Source organism: Pteropus medius, unplaced genomic scaffold (genome assembly GCF_902729225.1).
Source record: "Pteropus medius unplaced genomic scaffold, Ma_sr-lr_union100, whole genome shotgun sequence".
Taxonomy (NCBI): Eukaryota; Metazoa; Chordata; class Mammalia; order Chiroptera; family Pteropodidae; genus Pteropus; species Pteropus medius.
In genome coordinates, this window is record NW_024349800.1 from 8,680,656 (window position 1) to 8,706,363 (window position 25,708).

The window sequence follows — 25,708 nt, forward strand, 5'->3', positions numbered from 1 at the left end:
AATGAGTTTATGGTATCATTCTGTTGCCATCCACATATTTAGGGAATTATAAGGCCTAAAATTTGGAAATATTATATTAAATTATATTTATAGAGCATATAAACTTAAATATTGATACATTTTCACATAAAATTATGGGGAGTCAATTTGTAATTTTTGGATTCTCATCAAATATCAGACAACAGATTTTCTCATCATCAAACAAGATGTTTACTTATACATATATTTTCAAAATCTATGGAGCTAGTTATGTGAGCGACTTACAAAATTTTACTTATATCCATAGTAAATTAATATCTTAAAATAAACCTTGTCTGATACAATTATCAAAGGAATTATCGCAGTTCTTTTTCTTAAATTTTAATAATGTATATTCTGCTTGACTATAGAATGAACTAAAAGAAACTACTTTTAATAGTTGCCAGTTTCTATTGACAATGCTTATGTACGTAGAATGAATTTCCATTTTACACCTTATTGATTTAAAAAATGATTGAGTGTAGATGGAAAACCAGTAGTAGAAATTAACACTAATTTAAATGGTCCCCGTGAGAAAGCAATTTCATTAGCTTGTGCTATACTCTGAAATTACCTACAAAACACTGCCATTTACGGTTTTCTTTCTACATACTATATGTTTGAATATAGGAAATTTTCACTAAACAGCGGGGTTATCAAAGGGATATAAATAAAAATAAGGATTAGAACAAAATGGCAATTATTTTCCTTTTGTATTTTTCGAAAAAAAAAACTGCACCCTAGTTGCAGATATGTGAGTTTAAATCAATTATTTGCCGCAATACAGATGCTTCAGTGGAATAAAAAGAGCTCCCGTTAAATAACATCTCCCAGTGTATTTAATTTTAAATCAGTCCTGATAATCTTTGAATTTAACTCTTGTCATGATTTCTATCTCTGCTTCCTATTCCAATCTTAATTATTGTGGGGTTTGTTTAATATTACTGGAAAATTAGGAATTTTGCAGGAATAAGAAATTTAAACTCCTGATGCCTCTGTTTTCTTATTTGTAAAAATAAACTGAAGAATGTAAGACAAAATCTTACATTTGCATATTGTAGATTTTTTATGACTTTCGATTATTTGAGCTAAAGAATAAAATTTAATAAACACAAGTGACAAAGAGCTGTGTGTTCTTTTCAGAAGCCTGTTGTTTGTGTTTTTAGCTATGGTTTGATTTTTATCCAAGAGCTCTTTATTGAAATCATAAACATCACTTTCATGCAATTTTGAATTATATTTTTAAATAAGCAAAAGAAACGCTAACATGTCTGGCTTTCAAAGTAGCAAATTTAATATATTTTGCAGAGAACTGTGCTGGTAATTGTTTTGTTTATTATTGCATGTTTCCAGTTATGAGTGCTGCCAATATATCTTCTGTAAAGCAGAGTAGTCGAAAATTTTCACTTTAGATCAGGACCTACAGTTAGGACTCAGATTTGGATAAAGGATCATATCTTTCATCCATGTATTTGGAGTTACTCACATGTTAAGGGAATAGATGAACTTTAGGGGTCATAATGATGTCTACATTGTGGTATGGTTAAGTAATGTTAAAGTACGTAGTACAGAATCTCAAACTGGCACTTAGCAAATATTACTTTCTTTCCTGGCTCTTTCTTCTTTTTTCAAAAGATAAGAATGAGTGCCAAGATAATTGGCTTTTGATTGTAGCTCTGTCATTAAGAATGTCTTGTTCTTGCGCAAGTCATTTAAGCACTCTGTGTCAGCTTTCTTGTTTACAGAACAGGTGTAACTTCTTAGATCTCTTTCCATAAATTTTGAATTTGTCATCTCTACTTTTATTATTCTACATGCAACTATTATGATAAGTAATTTGAAAGAGGCAAATTGCTTAATTCCTCCTGCCCCAGCCTTGTATAACAATGTAGTACTGCATCTAGACAATTTTAAAATTCACAAATAGGTGCTATTTTTGTAGCTCTAGATTTTGTTAAGGGTCATCTATCATTTGTCAGTCTCTGTACTATTTTTTAAATATATTTCATCTCAATCTTTATAGCATGAAGAATAACAATTTCAGGAATTTCATTTCATGCTGGTTAGCTTGGCATCCCAAGTGAACTTAGCATTATTAATTTTACTATTACTTTTAAAAATAGTGATAAATTATTTGCCTGTCACTTAGCACTGTTAAATTAAAAAAGAGAGAGAAATCATATGCCTCATATTTTAATATGATTCACTGAATAACACATCTTCTATCATTATAATCATCGCAGTCCAATGGAAACATATTACATGATATTAATAATCAAATCCTGTTCCATTGGACCAAGCTTATTTTTAATCCATCATTTGTAATCAATACCAAATAATTGCTTGAAACACTGCAAAAATATTAAAGAAAAATATGCACCTGCACAATAATGGTATCCATAATCCCCAGGTGACTTAAAACATATGCTTAAAATTTGGAAAGTTGTGGAGAGGTTATAATTTTACTAAAGAACATGTGACGAGTTATTGTGGAAGCTAATATCTTCAATGTAAACATCAAGACTCTTTTCATTTATTACATCTCTCTCTCAAAATTAACGTCATTTTTGAAATAAAAAATTAATGATGTGTCCATATCATCTATCTCTTTAGGAATCTAAAACCTAGCTAAGAAAGACAGTTCTGCATTTTAAAGTGCACAGGTAGGCCTCATTCTATAACTGGTATGCATGGTTCAGAGTGGAGAGTATGTATATCCTAACTGTTAGAATCATAAAACTATAATCCTCGGGTATAGAGAAGCATAATTTTCTGTAAAATATGCACTACAGTTAGCAATCCTAATATAATTTATATATTTGTCTTCCCTTTTGCTATTAAAGGACAAACATCTATTTACATGTCAATATTGATTCATTTCCCAACTACTCAACATAGGTATATGGACTAAAACTTCTTTTAGATCAAACTCAAAAAGATATAGATAGTAATACAGAAATGTCTTGAAGGTTAATGGATTGACCATGGTTAGAAAATCATTAATGTGTGTACAGCTATCAGGGTAACTGTCATCTTAACTTCTTTATAAAGCAATTTAGAAAACCAGAAACACAATGCCCAGACAGCAATTTTAAGATAACAGAATTTTAAAAAATGCTGTCTAATCAATGTGATACTTTATTTACGTACCTTGAAATAAGAAAAAATGCATGTCTTGGTTAACTTATAAAAAGCCACTGTCAACAATGTTTTTTATTATTTTTTTAAAGTTATGTAAATATGAATTCCATTCCTTTAAGCTCCAAGATAATAAGTAAGCTGGTTTAAATGTATATAAACACATTCCGACTTTTAAAAAGTAAATAGGGAGCACATACAATATTGTAAAACTTTTTAGAAATACATATTAGTTAATATTCTGCTTCAGTGATAGTTTGATTTCCCTTTAAAAATACTTGCTTTGTATTTGAATTTTTGTTTTAAAAACAAAATTTCAGTTTTACTTAAACATCAGCAACAGTAATTCTCTTTTTTAACTGCAATTAGACAATTATGAACAGCATCTTCTAAAGAAAACATTTAGCATATTATTGTAAGCTATTTCTATTTTTGAAAGTATATAATTGATTATTTTATAAAGTTGACATGCAATGGTTCTCATTTTCTTCCATCTATTCCTGATGTAACTTAACAAACATTGGCCTTAGCTTTCTCTCTTGGTTCCCCTTATCCTTACTTTATTTTTTGCTTGAGGTTTATATTTAAAGTCCATTGAAATTGTAATAAACATAGTCGATTGGTAAATCATGTGCTTCTAAAAGTGTAAATTTCGATTAAAGAAATGAATTTCAGAAACATATAGAAGTATAGCATTTGTATCTCATCTCCATTACTCTAAGCCCGGAAAACTCCTCAGAATTTAGTAATAATTTAAAATGCATGGACCAAAATTGAACACAAAACCTTTTATGTAGTACAGAAGACAGTCACTGAGCTCTTTAATATATGTTATCTTATTAAATACTTGTTTTAAAGATTTAGGAACCAAGTTTCAGAGTGATTGAGTAACTTAGTAATAGGTAATATACATAACTTTTTGTGTCCAGGCACTCTTCTAAGCATATCACATAGACTCAATAATTTATTCACATACAAAGCCAAATAGTTATTAATCAGCAAAGCCAAGATGGGAAACTAGGCTTGTCAATACAAAGCATATGCTCGGCGCATTATCAACCATGCTGATTATTCCTTTATATGAGAGGAACATTTAGAAAGGATTTTCTCATGAAGAAAATAGAATACAAAATTGGATTAGCAATCAAAAAACAAGAACATTTAACTATATTTACCACTCAGGTGCCGAGGGTCTTGGACTACTCAGGAATATGATACATAAACACAAACATAAGTATAACTGTAAGTGTGTGTGTGAGAGAGGGAAGAAGGGAGGGAGGAAAGGAAGGAGGGAAAGAGAGAGAAACCAGAAAGACAGAGACAGAGATTTCTCTAGAAACTGCATATTATATGAATTTTTGTGGTTTTTACATAGAGGTCAGAATATCAATCAAAAAATGTCCTGGCCACAATTTGAGTACAGTAGAATAATCTTTCCAAACTTGCTCTCAATTGATTCATGTTCGTTGAATACTCGATAGTACTTTTGATAAACCATCCTGACTGACGTCCTGAGCAGTCAGAAGACTCAGAGCCAGCTTGATACTCTGTAGTCCGTTTTCTGTGCCCATAAACTTCCACTGGAGGGATGAGGTACTTGCCAATACTAAGTTCTTTTGTTCTCATTCTGCTTATTTCACTAATAACTTTACTGATACTATATAAGTTAATTGGCTATTATGAAACAGCATGAACTTGCAGTGAAATTTGAGTGCGAGATAAATAGTGTTTCTATGGAGATTAGGTTGAGTACTTTAGGAAAACCTTGATGAAGTTGCTAAAAAAATTCTGTTGAGAATGACGTGAGCAGTTATACAAAAAAAAAAAAAAAAAAATAGAGAAACAGTCAAAAAATCGCCAAGGGTTCTCTACTAAGTTTCCTTAAAACAAAATCTAGGGTTCACAGGTAATGCACTTTTTTGGGTGTTTTTGTAAGAAAAAAAGAGCAGAGCTCCAGTTAATACTCAGAGAAGGCCAGCGGCCTACATATTATATGTTCCAAGATAAAATAAATATTTTAAGGTATCTATTTATATATTTAACCTATTCATTATGATCACTTTGGATGAATGATTATATTGTATAAATATATTTATGTTCAAATGAAGCTTTAAATTATGATAATTGTCCTCTTCCAGTATTTTCTCAAATTATTTAAATGCATTTAAATTCGTATCCATTTTGTACACATAATTCATATTCTAAAAAGCAATTTTACCATCAAAGAATTGATGGCCTTTTAATAATTCCTTTTCAATTGTAGAAATTTATAAAATAACATTCATTGTGCCATAATACAAATACCAACATTATTATAATGTCAGCTCAGTGGAATTGAAACCTTGAAAAGTTTAACCCAATTGCACTTCACACATTGTAATAACACATGTATTCACAGGCACAAGCATACACAGGCAAAAGCATTGGATCCAATCACGGGCTTTTGAAGCTTTTAGGCTAAAGATTACAACATCCTCCCAAATCAACACAACCTTCTCATGTGTATTTAATTTTTTTTGTTCCAAATTATTATTGTATTGCTCTGAAAAATAAAGAAAAGCTTTAAATTGGAATCGATGTATCTGAAACCTTCATTTTTTTTGTATATAGTAATGTTCATGTTACAGTAATTTAATTTAAAAAGAAAATCCTCAATAGATTATTTAAATGTTATCTAAGAATATAAAGACATAATTGCTTTCAGAAATATAATATGAATAGATTTCCAATGCTGAAAAGAACAGTTTCTATAATTTTTATATGCAAATGCTTTTGAAAATTACCTTACCTGATACATGGCAAGGTCTTGAACGCATTTTTAATTAGATGATCTTTTGAATATTCTATTTAAATAAAGGCTGATGATTCATGGGATAAACCATTATAGTAAATTACTTTTTTACATCTTCTTCAATACTATACTACTAAAGAATTCTAATTATTGAGCTTTTCATGTTTCTTTCTAGTTATTTCTTTGGTAAGAATCAGCAGATGTGTTTAAGAGTTTAAATTGCCAGTTTCATCTCCTGATTATTTTGGCAAATGTTTATAGAGGATCAACCATGTCCGAAGCATTTTGAAAGCTGACATCAGCATGGATGGAACGTGTGTGTTGTCATCGAGCTTTTTAGTTTTATATTCCACCATCTTGGATTTCTAAAAAACTAATCCATTTCTAAGAGCAACAGAAACAATAAATGCAAATTCAGCATTTTCTCACTTTGTAATTAATGACCATCCTATTTACAGGTAATTTAGAAAGGTTCTTTTCATTGATAAGGGGCAGAGATTATTGGAATCTTGCCAGTTTAGAATATGGCAGATCAATCAACTACTTTTGTAGTTCATTATATTTAATACACAGTTTATTCTAGATAACCTGGGTAGTTTTATTTAGGTTAGTATTTTTTACATATGTTTTTAGTATTTTTATTTTAAAGACAATTCTTATACCCATTTGCTCGGTAAGATACTTTGTTTTCTAGGAGTCCGCTATTCTACAAAGTGTTTTTGGACAAGTTTACAATTTTTTCAGGTTTTACTTTCATTAATGGGTTACTGCCATGAAATAAAATTTCATTGTCTTTTATAATTTCTCATTTTGATTAATGACATTTCAGAGGTTCTATAGCTTCCTAAATTAAACCAAAGGCTACTACAATTGGGAACTACTACACAACACACCATACCTATATAAACTCCTCCAAACACAAAACAACAAGCTGTCCAATTCAAGGAAAATATGATGAATTTAAATATAATGTTTTATAAATATTTTTGCAGCCAAATATAATTCAAACAAGGAGAAAATAGCAGTAAAATTAATGTGCCAAAAATAAATATGAATCATGTGTGCATAATAACTATGCATTGATATAAGACAAAATAGATAATAAAAAGTCTCTGGCTCTTATTTTTATGCCTTCACTGCAGTGTATTTTTATATTCGCACGTGAACTATTTACATCTTAGAAAAGCTCTGGTTTTTAAATTCCCACAATTTGTCACCTGCTATTACAGAAAATATTTTAAGTTAAATTTTGTTTTACATTCACTTCATTTGTGAACAAATAAAAAGTGTAGATATGATGATAGAATTAATTATTTAATGGATTGTATCCCTGATAATGAAATGGCTTAATTTTTTTTTTTTTTTTTTGCTTCTCCTAAAATATCAAAAAGATGTCTTGACTCCAGCTCACAGAGGGGTTTTAGCTCCCATGACCACAGATATTCTGGCCCTACTACTCCATAGGTTGTTGCAAATAGAAATCATAAAAGTCCTGGAAAACCAGCTCAATTATACTCCTACTTTTATTCAAATTCTACGTCTAGGCATTCCATCAGCATTGCCTGCTGAATTAACTGCAGACATGTAAGGCAAATATCACAGGCATCTTAATTCAGACTGTCTCACATGCTCTGGAAAAGACTTGTCACAATGGGTTTACTCCCTACAAGTACACTATTTGTATATTTGATGAAATTAACCACTGAATTCTTTCTTTCCTTTTCTCCAGTGTCCAGATAACATATGACCAGAAAGGATTCCAGCTTTTGAAGTTTTCATTTTAAATAAGAGCCTTATATTGTTGCATTAGTATGTTGAAGGAAATATGTTGTTAGACATTTATTTACATTGGAAATTTAACTTAATCCACTCTTGTAGTCACACAACCCTGATCAGATGACTCACACTCCTGAAAATTGCACAATGCTTTCCTTTTTCTTTGGGGATATATTCCAAAATGCTTAACAAAACTTATGTGGCCTCCATCGACTCCTGAGTTACTTCTTCATTTTTATCACTTTCCACTGGCCTCTTTCTTGTCTCTAAATCTTAGCTTTCTTGATCTCATTCTTTTACTGACTATGTCAAATTGCCTCTAACTTCTGGTCTTTTGAACATAGTAGCATCTTTGCTTGGAACACTCTCTTGCATGAGCTTTGCCTGGCTGCCTTCCTTTTTTACTCAAGTCTCTCATTAAAATTCACCTTTCGAGGATTTGTCTGCCATATGCTCTTAAAACACTGTACTCCTTCCTTTCTTCCTACGTCTTCTTGCTAGTAATAGTCTGATATCTGTTTTCATCTAGCTTATATTCCCCATAAGAGCATACGTACCTCTCTATCAGAGGAAGTGCGATGCCTGGCACATAATAGGTACTTCATAAATTCCTGTGGAGTTGGGTTGAATTTAAAGATATGTTTATCAGATATTGTACATATTCGTACAAATATATACACATAACAGTTTTGAGGTTTTATTTTGTTCACTTTGGGTTTTGTTTCCATGATGGTGCTGTCCTGTTACTCCTGTATCCTTATAATTAGAATGCTGAAAAAAGTTACCTATGACTCAGAGTTCATATATCTATATCAATATGGCTCAGTCTTTTTCTCTATTACTGTACCACTGTTCAGTCTTTTTAGACTTTTTTTTTCCTAATCTCCCCTGTCCTGTGAAATTTGAAAACCACATGTATACCGTACAGCTGTTTCTATACTATCCATAACATTTATGACATTTAAGATTTTTTTTTTTTATCCTCAATGATAAATTTTCACCCTTGGAACAATATTGTTCTGTTGAGAATGTCTCATCTATCTTTATTTCATACTAATTTATCTATCAATCTATCTATCCATCTGCCTATCTATCATCTATCTATTATCTTTTTTATCGAGAGAAAAAAAAGAGGAAAAGAGAGAGAGAGAAATGCCCAATTGAGTGCCTCTGTTATACTACAGCTGCTGTTTGCAGAATCTTTTTCTGTTTCCAGCTCATTCTCAGAGTTTGGGTCTGCCCAGCGGTTTTTCACAAAAAGAGCATCCTCTTTTTTTATTGTTGTGTTGGTCTCTTGGCTATTGTATACTTTACTGAGTGTTAACAAAATGTTAATTTGTATGGAAATATTAAAGTCAGAAGGCATTGTAATTTTAGATTTTCATATTTTATATTTACCATAGCTATAATTTTATTCATGTCAGTTTCCAAATGAAATGTTTTATGTGTTCCCAATTGGAATTAATTTTCTTTATCTAATTACTTTTAAAGCTGTATCAGAGTTAAAGCTTTGACAGATATTGGTGGCATTAGGATCTGTGCGGTTTCCACAGGCAGCTTGAAAAATAATTCTCTATGGGCAAACATCTCAGGTGCAGGGAAAACCATGGTCTTGCATGAGCAGCTGCAGAGAGAATGGAATCGCAGCCCTATTTCTTGCTTGCTCTAGCTTTTATTAGTCCACAGAGTAGTTAGAAACAAATGGCAGGGGTTTGCTGGGAGCACTTTACAATGCCTCTAGGGACCACTGCCTTGTTAAATCTACCTGCAGTGGCAGTTGTCACTTAAATACAATGTTACAACCTGTTATGACACAGAAGGTAGGTGGCTTGTAAAACCACAATCAAGGGAGCTTCAATGATTATGGCAAGTCTCAAAGATACTTCCCATTTGTCTTTTTCTGAATTTTCTCTTGTGCTCAGCAGACACTCACAGCCTATCTGCCTAATACCAGTTTAGTCCAGACACACTATCAATTTACATGGTTTAACTGACATGTCATACTTGTCATCAGTCATTAGTTGTTTCCCTCAATGTAATCATCCAATAATATGTTGGATTAAAACACCAACAGGCAAAATGGAGAGAAGTTTCCAAATGTTCTCCATTTCTCACCCCCGCACAAAACCATAGGTATTATATCTAATCTTGCTACTTCCATGAACCCTCTACCCCAGTCCAATGAATGCATTCTTAGGCCATATCTCAACATTAACACTGGCAGTCTCTGTGTCGGCAGGCACTGTGTCTAAGTACTTCACCTAATTTTTCCTCAAATCTACCAAACAAGAGAGGTGTTATCATCATCCTGTTTTTACAGATGAGGAAACAGGCTAAGAAGAAAAAAGACTTTGTGTTATAGTGAACAGCCAGGAAAGAGATCATGGGTGTCAAGTCTGAGGTTATGCACACAGAGACCACAGGCTTCATCTTTATGCTGAACTACATTTTGCCCAGCGCTATAAAGCAAAGCAAATCATCTTCCCCCTCATCGCTTGTACTCAAATTTTATCCATCTTTCAAATTTACGCCCTTTTTCTATTTCAAGTCTCCCTAAAGGAATGAGGTTCACCTATTCTAAGTCTAGGAACTCATATGATTCTTTTTAAAATAATGACTTAGCAATATCATTTGATGTACTACTATTTAACTTTTCAAGATTCTTTGCCTTAAACAGATCGCCCCTAAATGGATCAAAAGGTTTTAGGGGGAGGAATTATTTCTTATATTTCTAGTACACTTTTATAATGACTAGTACAATGTCTCCTACATACTATAAAACTGTAAAAAAATCTTAGATTTAGTCACAGCTGGGAAATGTCTAGAGTTACCATACACTCAAAGAAAATAAATGACAGGTTACTCTAGTCTTTTACTTGACTTTTACAGCATAGTCAATTAAGAGTCCTGTTTTTTAATTACAGTCATGCTCCTTAGTTATTCTCTATAATTGGTCATTTCTTTGATTTAACCTATTGGTATAATCTTATCAATATATGAATAAACACCTGAAATTCTTCAAGGAAATTATACAATCTCTTGGTAAGTTCTTAACTATTGTAAGTCAAATCTGAGAAGCAGACATACAAATATGAGAAGCAACAGAACAGTCTCCAGCAGCAGCCAAATAGTTATTGACCTGGTAAATTAAGTGATCTTTAGCTCCCAGGTACATGAAATTATTACTGTATTAGTCTCACAGAAGTCTGCTTATTGGTTTTGTTCTTATTTTCCAAATAGCGGAAAAAAAGATATATATATATAGAGATAGATATATATAGATATATATATGAAGGCAGAGCAAGATGACAAGTAGAGCAGTGGCATGAAAATTATGACTCTTTAGAAAGGAATCATAGTGATTCTTTAATAATCATGATGGAAAACCAGACTTTAGAAACTTTTATAGCAACCTGAATCCAAAATAGATATAGTTTCAAGCTTAAAATTGGAAGAAATGGTTGCATCTAAATGGTTGTAATAGTTGACAAATAATTTAACTTTCTCAACTCTTACTTTCTCATTTGCAAATTAGTTAAAATACAACCTACATATATATCACTTAAGTGTTTATATTACTAATTGTATAAGAAATATTACCATGATTATGGTCATCATTGTCACTACACATTGCCATTTCTTTTCAAAGTAGCTTTTGATGAATTATCATGAAGAAATAAAATACAACACTACAAATTATTCACCTAAAATGTTCACAATGAGTCAGCAGTAAGTGTTACCTGGTGATATACATTCTTTTATTTCTACATTTGCCTTGATTGACATTTTTAGGAAGCAATTATAATTAAATTATTATCTTGAAGTTTGAAGTTTAAAATTTCTTTATACAAATTTAAAGCAAGAATTGAGTTGTAAGCTTTGTCTATGAAATGCTTTGTTTATAGAGTAGGTATTTTATTTTATATTTGGCTTAAATAAGCATTACTTTTATTAAAAAGAAATATAAAGGGAAGATAAAAGGATTCTTCTCATGCTTTGTCACATATAATTTCTACCTTATGTCAATATAGTGATTTAAAATCATATCATTGATTATGTATATATGTAAAGAAAGTAATTGTTTGTATTCCTAATCTAAGAAAAGAAAAAAAAAGATTAGTTTTGATAATACTACTTATAGGAGCTTCATTCAAGTATACTTTGTTTACTAATAGAAATGTATTTTTTTTTTTAAATTCAACTCATTTATTTCTAGGAAAATCAGTATGGTTTTCTAAATCAACAGTCAATATTAAATAACTGTGAGATGACTGGCTTATTTATGAGCTAAGGGAATAGCATCAATTCAGTAGTATTTCAAGATATTTGGAGAGGTCATCTGACATAGGCTCAATAAAATATTTTCAATTAAAAGAAATCAATTCCTATTTTTCTATATGCTGCAAAAATCATATGACAAAATAAATATTATTTATCCTCTAGAAAATATACATTGATCTTATATACTATGTCTTGTGAATAAGAGTACAAGGTAGGAAGTGTAATCATTTCTTACTTTACACTATTTTCTCACATTTGGTAATAAATGAGTAATTTGCTAGTTGAGTAATTTGCTAATAAGTGCCAGACCCAAGATTTGAACAGAGGCCTCATTCTTTTCTTCAGAGGCAGCATTGCCAGGCAGGGTACAGGACTATCAAAATGGGCATCACCCAGTGTAGAAATACTAAACTTCTTAGAAATACAGATTGTCAACATTTTAATAATAACTTTTAAACTTAAATACAAGGAGATTGAATATAGAGAAATAGAACTTTTTAAAAAGACTATTCAAAACAAAAGGCCTGGGTCCTAATTTTGCCCCAAGAAAGACATGTAGATTTCCCACATAAAGTAGGATCAGATATAGTTTGAGCAACTTGAGGAAAACCACAGGTGATCTATGAGATATAGGGCTATTCAGGAGAAGTATGAATTATTCTTGTGACGCAATCACAAGCTCCAATAAGCTGGGCTTTGTTTATATGGACAAAATGAAACATGTGATTGATTTAACTCAGAAATACTAGGAAAGGGATAGATAATAACATCTGTGTATTGCCTTCAGAGCTTTTTGAGATAGTGATTTGCCATTTTCCAGAATTTGAAAACGTTAAATACTATTTTTTAAAATTCTGCTTCATTGATGTCTATTTCGTCATTATTTTTTTTCCAGTTTGTTTCACTTAATATTCTGTTTTAATTTGTGTCATAGTCATTTTTTTTTTCCTCACAAATCCTGCAAAAACTCTATTTATTTCCTGGGGCCCCTTTCCTTCATTATGTCTTTACATGTTCTTAGACTTTGTATCTATTCTAAGCTCAACCATCACACTGTGCAGATTTTTACCTATTCAATATACATAGTTTTGACATCTTTTTCAAGTTCGAAATGTGAATGTACAGTTACCGATTGGATATCCATAACTGTGTATTCTATTGGCTTCTAGAACCTTAATAGCAAGTATTTGTACAACAAATACATTTTGAATTAATTAATAAATATACAAACCCAAATAAAGTCACTTAATTCTCATCCGTGTATACTGACACCACCTATTTCAAAACCTAATTGTGAAATGAGATTGTAAAGGTCCTTCCACTGTTGCCATTTTATACCTGTCATTCTGTGCTTTAAGATTACTCTCTTTAAGAGATCTTGACTTTTTCCAGCTTGTTTATCTATACTGTAGTTTCTAGAGGATAAAGTTCAAAATTACTTAATTTGAATTCAGAGAATATGTTGTAGAATTAAGTCTTGCTCTTTTCTGCCTGGAAAACTTTGCCCATCTTTTTCTTTCTCCTTAAATGAACTTCTTTTCTTTTTTAAAATTAGATTTATTGTAGTGATATTGGTTAATAAAATTATATAGGTTTCAAGTGTACAATTCTATAATACATCATCCGTATATAACATTGTGTTCACCACCCAAAGTCAGATCTCCTTGATCTGTACTTCTCTATGTGTTACCAAAATTCCAGGACTCTTTTTCAAAGGCCACCTTATTTATGAAGGCTTTTCTAGACTCACATCTACATGTACTATACTCTTAATATTTTCCTCTTTTAGGACATTTGTTATGGTCTGCCTTCTTTTACAACTATTCGTATACTTACTTTAGATACCTTACTCAATAGATTCACTTTATTTTTCCTGTCGCAATTGCCTGAGGCTCACTGCCTTCACCCCATAAATTTTTCCACTTCACTGATTTTAGCTCTGTAATAATTCAGCTATTTAAATCATCATGTGCTCCATCTCTTATATATGTACATTGATCTGTCCCACCAGTCTTCCTCAGTTTTTACTAATAAATAGAGACCATGTGTGTAGATATCTTATATAAAAGTTCTTTTCTGCTTTTCTGATAGTATTTAAGTCCAAATTGTGCACAAAGTGTTGACATCTATTTAGCATGAAGATAAAACTGGAAGGCTCATAGTAGCATAAAACTAAAAAATATATAAACATTAAACCCCTAAAAAAGTATGTGAGAGTTATCTTTTTTGTGATATGGTTTTGAATCAATTTCTTCACTAACATGCAACTTTTCCAAATCTACTTCAGTTTGTTATTGTGCCAGAAACCACTGTCTGAAAATTGTTATATTATGGAAATTTAATAATTAATAACAATAAATATAGTCACCTTACATTTTTATAGCACTTGCATATTTTCAAAGCACTTTCTCGCTATTACTTCATTTCAGCCTCATAATAATCCTGCTGTTATGTATATGGCACACATAAGAGCAAATTCATCGTAATTATCTGCATTTTTTTTTTCTTTTTGCATCCTGCTGTTAATGTGCTCCATCATCAACATGTTAATTATGTAACAAAATATATTTCCTCTGGTGGCTGTATAGAAAGATATCTATGGACATTTAAAAATTAAAGTAAATTCGCTTTGAAAACCAAGAGATTCAATAAACAGTTGTTCTCAACTGTAATAATTATGTTTTGAAATATACTTTATTAAGAGAAACAATATATGTATCTAGCCACTAGTATATGCTATCTTTATGAGTTCTGCTGGTATTTGTGCATCTTTGAAGACTAAGGTTTGATTTTAATTTAAAATATGAACCCCATCTTCTCAAGGAGTCCAAAACCATACAGTTTACTAAAAATAAAGCCTTATACAGCCCTCTAGTGTCCCAAAGCTAGAGACACTCCCCCCACAAGAAAATACATTCAAGCATGACTAGTGTTACCCCCTCACCTACCTCCTTCAATGTGGAAACACTGCTGACAATATCACTTCTAGGAGCACATATTGTTTAAACTACAAAAATTATAGTGTTGGCAGTGGGAACTGAACTGTTCTCACATCACTAGAGAAAGAGCTCTGAGTACATGACAACTTAGAAACTGCCTTCATGGGGGAAAATGTTCAGATAAATCAATTTTCTGCAGGAAAAAAAAATAATTTGCTGTGTACTTATTTAAACAGCTGACTGAAGAGTTTATTATGCTTGATTGCAGGCCTTCAGCAATAGTTATTGCTTCTTTTTCCTTCTCTCGCTCCCTCCCAATGGACTCCCATCAACAGAGCCTATAGCCATCCTCTCAGAAATCATAGAAAACCTGACATTGCTAAAAAATTAACCTCCAAAAGGTATCTTCAGGTGCTGCCTGTCAAATCAAATTTTAATAGACAACTGTGAACTGAGAGTTCATTCTTTATAACATGGTCACAATGTGAAATTCACAAGCTGCCCCTGATCTGCAGATGGAGCTATTGATAAAACAGTAATATCCACTTGAGGAAAAGCAGGGCATAGACTTGAGTTTTATTGAATTTTTATTTTTTATTTTGGACTATGCCTCAGGATATATCTTAAATACTACCTTTACAATTAAATAAATCTATCCTCTGAAAATTAAAAACAGCTTCAAAATTCGATGAGTATTATCTATCTTGGTTACAGAATTGGACCATATACAACCTACACTAAAAAAAAAAAAAGAGATACATGCCAGTGAAAAGTTATTCAAGCACATGGATAGACTATATAATATATAATATTACAGAAATAGATTTATGTATCATTTCTTTCTAAATGGGAATTTAGAATATGGAACACTAGATTAGTTAACATTTAATATTTAAATTTTTTCTGATGGAATATATACATTCTGATGTGTGTGTGTGTGTGTGTGTGTGTGTGTGTGTGTGTGTGTAAAATACTCTCATCACAATATAGCAGGTAGGTAACATAGCTACTTAAGAAAATTTAAGTATAGGATGAATATAGATGAACATAGAACTGTCTTGGAAGGAACTTTGGTGATATTCTAGGTAAGATGACATAGATTGTTAGAGGTGGAAGAGACTTCAGTGATCATTCATTTATTCTTTCAATAAATACAAATGTAACTCATATCAATGGTTACATTTGGTTGGTATTAGGATTAAACAATCTGATAAGCCATCTCCTACTCTCAAGAAGTTATCAGTTAAGGCACAGAACAGACACATCAATGGCTTTAGGACAGTGTAAAGAGCCATGGGAAAAAAAGGAAAATCTCTGAATAAATACTGTGGTATATGAGAAAAGAGAATTAAAAAGTCATTTAAGCTGAATATTTAAGGTCACTTAGGAAATTTCATAGTTTTACAGAAGTGGAAGCTGAGTTAGCAAAATATCATGGCTGCTGGATGTCGAAATCAGGGTCAGAAATAAGTTTTCCTTGTTTTATTTCCAGAATTTTTTCACAACAAAACCCATGTCTAGGTAAAGTATATATGAAGATCTGCTCAGAATGGAATTAAAGAATCCTGGTGAATAGTCTAACCAGATGCTAGAATACGGTTAAGACATCTGTCCTCAATTATGAATCTCATGAATTATATCAGAAATCCCATGAAATTGGCCCTGAGATATACTGCATTAAGGTTTTAAAAATTATTAACATTTTTTAAAGTTTAAAACAACTTCTTTATCCAAATTTAAATGTTTTCTACTGTCGTGCATATCTATTGACATAGCTCGAATAACAGAATACTGAATTCCTGTCATCATGGAATGCTTAAAATATGCTAAAAAAAATAACACCTGGTCCAATGTATTATCAAAACAGCTGTCCTTTTGTGTTTTGTTGCTGTAGGATTAAAAAAAAAAGCAAAATGCTATATCTGATTTTTCCTGATTATTTTAACTTTTCTATGTGATAAGCAGTGGAAACTACTTTAACATAGATGCTTTGCATCTGAAAATTACTATAATATCTATCTTGATATCTCAAGATAAAATAAACTTAATCACTATAATCACCACTGGGAAAATAAACCCACATATTCTATACTCATCAAAATTAGAATTCTTTAGAAGAGAACAAGAGTAAGAGAAAGAAAACATGCATTTTATCTGTAAAAATGTGTTGAATGCTGCAAAACACTAAAAATATGATAACGATATGTTTTCAAATTTTATATTAAAGTCAAAATGCTTAAAATAATGGTCAGCATTATTATTTCTAACCTTGAAATAGATGTTCATTATATTTAGTTTCATTGAAAATATGACATGTTTTAAAATGAAAGAGTTTCTCCTGGTGGGGTTGGGTGAAGGGGGTGGGGAGAGGAGGACATTGGTTTACCTGCTTAAACCTGGGCAACACTTAATGCACATGGAAAACAAATTTTAGAAAATCCACCATCATTCATCCAAAGCTCTGGCTATGCTATATTGAGCCATGGAGTATTGGGCTTCTGAATTTCTATTTAAAACTTTACACATCAGTGTGTAAATCAATAACAAACTAGATGATTCCCATGCTATGGAAAAATTTCTTTGATATGAGCTTCCATATGGCATGGAGTTATTTTGCCAATCTTCAATTTGCTTTCTAAGTTATAAATTTGAATTAGACATTAGTTAGCCTTGAAGGAAACAAAATTATATCTTTGTCATCAATGTACAACCTGTTCGGTTTCAGAGAGAAATATTTCCTTGATTATAATATATAAATTATTGAAAAATAAAGAAAAACTTTTTAATTTTGGTGGACTGAAAGCATCATATTGGATTTTGAAAAGCTTTACATAATTCAATATTTCTAATCTCTAATAAAATGCACAAAAAGGAGTTATGAGATAAACTAATATAAAATTATGTTCATTCTACAGGTATTGATTAAAGTTCATATACTAGGTATTGATTATGGAAAATTATATTCTTAGATTTTATTTCTATGTTCTGAGATATTTGGTTACAATCCCAATAAAGCCAATGTAATCGAGTACAACCACACAAACCCATACTAATCTATAACTGTCCACTTACATGTTATGTTTCAGTTTAATATTATATAGTATGTTACACAAATACCATTAGTTGTAATATAACAATCTTAAATATTATAGACATTTCAACTGCATTTAGAATTACTTTTAATTCCGTTATAAAATAGTCCAATACAGTTGGCCCTTGAATAACATAGTTTGAACTGCGTGGGCCCACTTATACAGAGATGCATTTCAATAAATATAGTTGGCCCTCCGTAGTCCCAGGTTATGCATTGCAGATTCGACCAACTGCTAATCGGAAACAGTACTTCTGATTCGCAGTTGGGAATCCATGACCGCAGAGAACAGACTGTATCATTGATGTACACCGTTTACACAAGGGGATTGAGCATTTGTGGATTTTTTCCTGGAGGGGAGTGGTTCTGGAACCAATGCTCTATGGAGACCAAAAGAGTCCTGTGGTTTTGGGGAGTCAAAGTTATATAAGGATTTTAAGCTGCAGTACCCCTAATCCCCATGTTGTTCAAGGGTCAGTTGCAATTGCATTATTTAAAGATATACCAACGAAACAATTATATACAGTTTCTAATAAAAAGTAATAGTACTGTACACTCATCTATCACTCGACAGTTATCCAAATGGTACTGTACTGGCACAGTGATGATTTGAAGAAGGAACCAATTATTTGAGAACTGTCTGAACATACCTATAATACAGGCAACTAAATATGAAACAGTTGATACGATATGATACCAAATATCAAGCTCTCTGTGGTGGACTTACTTTAGGTTTAAAGAAGATTTAAAGCACTGTGTTATCAAGCGCATTTATCTAGATAGTAGGAAGCATAGATTCTAACCCAGGTTCTACCATTAACCATGTCATCTGTCAAAATGTTTTACTCTTTATGACCATTAATTTACTCATTTGGAAGGGGAGCAGCAATGTTTTCCTGCTTATATCACAGACTTGTGGCATTATACTTGTTTTTATAAACAATAGTTTTGTGTTTGTCAAGTCTCATTCAAATACATATTGATTAGATTTTGGTATCTTTTTCAGTAAGCTTTTTATATTATTATACTAAGGAAAAAAAAAAAAACGCTTTCCTCTAAGTTTCTTACAAAATCCACAGACAAAAATAGAAAGTAAAATGAATCTATTAGGTGTTATGTATCATTGTGACTTGAACATAGTAGTTATCAATAAATACTAGGTGATAAGATTACTTATTAAATATTCCTAACTCACGATTGTATTAAATCATTATTTTTTAATTAACAATGTCAAGATATTTCTTGAGATTACTTTTTATGGACAATTTGCCACTTGCTTACATATCTAAATGTTCTAGAATTGGTCAGTTGTTTTCCCAAAAACAACATTGTTTTGTCAGGCTTCATATTTTTCCATATCGAATATCGAATGGGTCAAATTGTGCCCTCTTAAATAGAAATATGTAATATATTCATATGATAGATGACAAATACATTATTAGGTTGGTTTAGTTAACTAGTCCTAATATCGGTAACATGAAGTAGTAGAAGTGTGGATAGGACATTCAGCCACCAGCTGTAAGACACTTTTGTATGGCAAATGGCAGTGTTCCAGTTAACAGTTTTACGTGAGAGAGCAGAACACATTGACATGTCTCTAGCCACGTATTACCTCATAAATACTGAAATATACAAGAAATTAAAAAGAAATGAAGATGAAATTTGCAGGTGGCATTTAGCAGCCTTGCTGGTTAGAGTACAGGACACTCCCGTAGGGACATCCCAGCTGAGAAATCTAGTTCAAGTCCTGTTGTTTTCAAAGTATTTTTATACCATCAGTTGAAAATATTCTAAAATGCAAAAATAAGTAATCTCTGGGTGACATTGCAACTTGAAAGCTGAAAGATCTCATCTGAATTTCCATAAAGGATGTCTATAATAAAATCCTGTATATAATGCGATTTCAAGAAATGCATTACCAAAGCATAAACACCTTGCTAATAGTGGCTGTACACAGCATTGGCCTAGGGGGCTGTCAGATAATCAACATAAACCAAAATCTCAGAAAACAACTGTGTGGGTTGCAGGCAAGTTAATTTATAAGGTCAGTTAAGGGAAAGACATTATCACACAACTGAAGTTGCATTTACTCCTCAGGAGAGTATTTTCATTGATATTGATTGCACTAGGGACACCCTCAGGTAATATGAGGCATTAATTTGCAGCTACTCTCACACAAAAGCACCAGTAGGTTAAAAAATTTGGCCCTCATAGAGAAAGACATCATTGTAAAATTTTGTGATTATTGTCTGTTAAGTAATTGTTTTAAACAAATATTGTAGAAGATATTTAAGTGAAAGTAAATAGACAAATGTAATATAATTTCACAAATTTTAGAAACATTTATTTTAAAGGTTTTTTCTCATTTATGTTTGTGTATCCAGAAATTAGGACATCAGACACACTGCAGTTGGTTAATAAATTACTGAATTAAATATGTGAGCATTTCTTAAAGATACACGTTCATCACATATAAATGTTTTAATTGCTCATCGGGTTTTATTGACACCAATTCAAAGCTAACGATCAAAATATCTGACTTCTGATTTCTGTCACTAAATCTGAGACTTAAATCTTATAAAATAAGCCATTTTAAATCTAGATGTTTCTAGCAATTGAGTCAATGAAATATGGGTCTAATTTCAAACTACCATATCCTCAAGACTGTGATATTCAAAAATAAATATCAATAATAATGATTCACATGCTATTACTGTACTTTGAGCACATGTAGCACAATCTTGCTTTCTCTGTCAGTAATATTAGGTAACTAGTCAGCTGATGGTAATTTGCTATGTTAGCAATAAATGTAACATATATTATTCTATAACCACACTGTAAGAGAGGGTTTCAAACCAGCTTTGGACATCATGCTAGTTATTAGATGATTGTCTTCCAATCTAAATCTGTTACTCTAGTCTCTGCTTTATGAGACAGAGGCTGAACTTTGTAAACCGCTTTTCTTTTTTGCCATCTGGCTCCCTAGTAGGTTCTGCCATGTATGGGACACTTAGCTAGCTGACTGGAAGGGACGAAAGGCATTTTTCTGATTAGCTGCTGTCAGGCTGGTGCATGCAAGAGGGCTCCAGTGAAGGTATAGCCCATACCTTTGAGGAGAGAGGGTTCTTGTCAGTTCCTGAAAGCAGTACCCAAGCAATGGTACATTATCCAAGCTGTGGTGATTGGTTCCGATTACAGTTTGTTTCATATTCTAGTTTGTTTTCATACTTCGAGACCCATCATGCCTCCGAAAATGTAACACTTTAGAATTTTAACTCCACAAGGCCCCTCACCTGAGCTACTGAGGTTTGGATTCTCTCTCTATGGAACTGAACATCCAAGCTCTTGAGACATCGGCACTCGCCAGGTGGACTCATCTTCTCAAAGGTCTGGTCGCAGAAAGACAGGTACCTCCTTCTAGGTTCTGTTTGCTTTTCCAGTCATAAGGATGGTAATTGTTTCTAGCAATCACTAGTTCAATGTTCCCTCAGTGTTTAGACTTATTTTAGTCTTTCAATATCTCTTTAACCATTTGCCTATATTAAAAACTCTCTGTTAAAATAACTAACATAGTCTCTGGTTTCCTAACTGGATCCTGACTTTATTTTTTTTTTGAATTTTAGCTTTATAAAAATCTTTTATTAATGAATTGATCACATGGTAAACACAAATATGTGTGTATCAGTTTTAAAGTCCCTAACTGAGCTTGAATCTGAGATTAAATGTAGTTCACATATTAGTTTAATTACGAGGTGATTATATTGGTTATTATATTGTTATGGCTATTTAAATATTTTTAATAAGTGGATAAATAATCAATAGTATAATTTACATCCTGAGAGTAAGTATTAAAAACCAATTAGAACATAATTTTCTTTGTATTATTATGCATTATCATTGTATTTATCATGACTCAGAAAACATGGACATGATGAATAAACATAATAGATTTAGTTTATTATCTATCTTGAATTTTAAAAGTCTTTGTTATATTAAAATTATATGAACTCATGAATTATGTTTGTGTGGTGCAGAACATTAAAAAGCAGAATATTATGCACTGATTAAAATTTACTGGTAATTAGAATTATGTTACATGTAATATGTGAATCTAGTGGATTTTAAAAAAATTTTTCTGAGACTGTATAACACTGGAAAAAAGGGGAAATGATTTTGATTTTACTAAATTAATGATCATCGATACTTCATTTATGTTACAACTCAATATTTTAGTAATTTTAATGTGTTTTTCTCATAATTATGTAATCTTTATGTAAAAAGATAATTCAAATATTAATCTGTGCTTTTTCTTTGTGAAACCACCTATTTTAGGAAAAAAATCTTATAATGTTTATTATAACCGTCTTATAATAATTCCTACATTTCTATCAATGCCAGGCAAAATAAATATTCTCTAACTTTTAATTCTCTAACCTGTTAAGAAATATTCCTCATTCATTCACTGGGTCTTCTATAATACATGTCTTAGTTCATAGCTACACAAACTATCACTCTTGTTAGGCAATTGATTGACTTATTAACAGCAAAATTAGATTGCTCTGAGAAGATGTTTTGATTAATAGTATGTTATATAATTCTACTTCCGTGCAGTCAAATATGTGTGGTCACAATTTTTTTTTTAATCTCTAATTTGCAGACTAAATGATCTACTGGAAACCTCCATTTCTGACTTTGAAGAAAAATCTTTGCTAGTTGTCCAGGTAGGTAGGACCTGTCTGGCTAAGAGCTGCCCATTAGCCTGGATCCAGCAGTGAATGGCAGAGACTCTAATGATTCACAGACTGAAAAAAAAATATATATATGTTAAGAAAATACACAAGATTGGAAGCTAGAGAGAGAGAGGCATGGAAGGGATTCCTGCCTACAGCCTTCTGAGAGAACGTGGCCCTATAGACACCTTGATTTTAGTCTTCTGATCTCAGAATTGTGAGAAAATAAATTTCTGTTATTTAAGCCACAAAACTTTTGGTCATTTGTTACAGCAGCCACAGAAAACCAGTACAAGAGACAACTACAATTTACAAGTAGAAATACTATATTCACTCTTTTGTAAAAGAAGATTTAAAATATTTAATGATATCTCAAACATAATGTTGATATTGAGAGAATGTTACTCTGCTACTTTTAAGTAATGCTGCTATATGGTGTGTCTATTTTTACCTAACAATAAAAGTAGCACAGCATTGTCTATCACTGTTCTAAACATGTTCATTTAGGGCCCTCAGAAATATGTAGAACAAGGCATCTGTTCCTGCTCTCTGCTGTCAGGGTTATTTGACAGTGATACAAGAAGCTGGTTAACATGCACATACCATAGAAGACCCCAGAAACTGTATTGCAGGCACTAATCAAAGTGCTCCTTCATGGGGTGAAAGAATCACTATTTGTAATGCAATAATTAGGCTGCATGCAAAGGCCTATAAAGTAAATCAATCTAGTCTGCTTTGGAAATCTGACTCCATTGTCTTGGCAGATTGTTAACATAAGGAGACAGAAGCCTACAAGAAGTCCTACGGAACAGACCAGTGCCATTTCTTTTCCTTCTTTAATTTTACAAGGCTTCTTAGGATATAATTGTGATTAAAGCTAATAAAAGCCATTGATCAAACATGGGATTCTAAGCCTTCCACAATGTTATGGAAAGAATGAGAGGAATTCAGTAGCAGTCTAAACCTTTATTCACAATTTCTGAGTTTTCTCACTGTAAGTTCTCAAAAGAACACAAGAATTCCTGGTAAAGTAATTACAGTTGAGGGGGCAGGAGGGTGGGGAAACGGGAACATTCAAAGGTCAGCTTGCAAATACTGGGTTGATTAGCCTGAAGTTCAACAAAAGAAAACAAATTAAGAATTTTTTATAATTCAGGATGAGACTTTCAAAAGCAAACTTATTTGTTCTGTCAAACGTGCTGAATTGGCAAAATGTGCTGCTTTATCCCGACAATGAAGCTGTTTTCTTGTACACAGCAAGAGTCTCAAACGGTCGCTTAAAAATACGTCAATGAAAATAATTCTCCAAATATACAGATTATTTTCTGTCCTTTTCCATGCTTTGAAATTTCCTTTCTATGAAATCTACTATATATACACCCATTTCTTTTTCATTTCACAGGCATAAGGAATTAAATTAGAAACTCCCTTTTCATTAGTTTAAACTTTTCATAGAATTTTTGAAAGTTAGTTTTTGTCTGGAATAAACATATACCCTAATTGAAGGAAAAGTTAGAAATATTTGCATTCCATCACTTGCATCAGAATGATTCTTTTATCTGAAAACTTCAGATATTGTGAAATGAGGAATAGCAACCGACTCAGGCACTGAAAATTTTCTGAATAGAATAGTACTGCATGCTTTCTCTTAATTTAGACTTTTATGTCATGGCTACTGTAAACAATAATACTGTATATTTTCTATATATCTCTATATATGTATATGCTATGTGTATATATGTGTGTATGTATTTTTTCACATTTTGTTAATGCTGAGGCCACCAACACTTGAGATTAATTCAGAACTTAAAGAACCATAAAATTTGAGATTACCATGACTGTCTTTTTGTTTGATCTGACTATTTACTTACGTAAAGATAAAACTGCAATCTTTTAAGGGCAGGTTCAGAAGGCTTCATCAATAACTGAATTCGTTGCTATTATCGTTTGGTTGCTTTTGTTTATTTTTTAACCAGTAACAAGATAATTTCTTGTGCTTTCATAAACTGAATTTTATTTCTCTAATGTTCTCTGTTGAAGCATAATAGTAAATATAAAAATATACTGAAGAAAATACAGTAAAATATAGTAAAAAATAGCAAATTTTTTTATTTAATGCTGGTTAATTTAATGTTGGTAAATTTTTTATTTAATGCTGCTCAACATCATGCACGTTTCTAATTTAGTCATGATAATGTCCAATCCTGTGATGCAGATATTGTTATCCTTTTATACAGATGAAGAAATTGAGGTCTAACAAAATGAGTAACTTGCCCAAATTCAGGAGTCTGGGATAAGAACAGGTACCTAGGTCTGATTCTGAAGCACATGCCATTATCTGAAAAGATATGCTGCCCAAAGAGCATTTTCATTTTTACTCTCTTTTATATTTATTATGCTTTATTTTCAAATAGCAACATAATCAACACTGACTCATACAAAATTATGATATAAAGTTTCACAATTGCTTGGAAAAGTACCTCCTTAAAGAATGAATTCACAGGGAAAAAAACATTTTGCAAAAGAGAAAATATGGCAATTATAAAGCACTAAAGATATAAACTTTTTATTACTAAAGGTATTTAAAATAAACTTAAAAATAAATCTTTCACAACACAGATTTTTAACTTTAGAAAATTGGTATACTACTAAACTGTGAATAAGGGAAATAGGAATCAAAACATTCAAATTGATATTGATAAGGCTTCTAGTTTCCCAAGGAAAAACATAAATTTGGAATATATGTCATGAAAATTTTAGGTGAATGTGTCCACCTCCAATACCACCACTATCATAATAGAATGAGACTTCTAGTGATTCAGTTTTGAAAAATAAAATGTCAAAATATAACATATTTGTAGATGTATGTATAAATATGTATGTATATAAACATACATTTTTATATACATCTATGCATAGGTATAAATGCATGTATATATAAATA

General features: G+C 31.6%; 1 protein-coding gene across 1 annotated transcript in view; it reads right to left on the reverse strand.

Moving 5' to 3' along the window:
• PCDH9 (protocadherin 9) overlaps positions 1-25,708 on the reverse strand; it is an 827,532-nt gene that overhangs the window by 325,312 nt on the left and 476,512 nt on the right. The window lies entirely within an intron of this gene.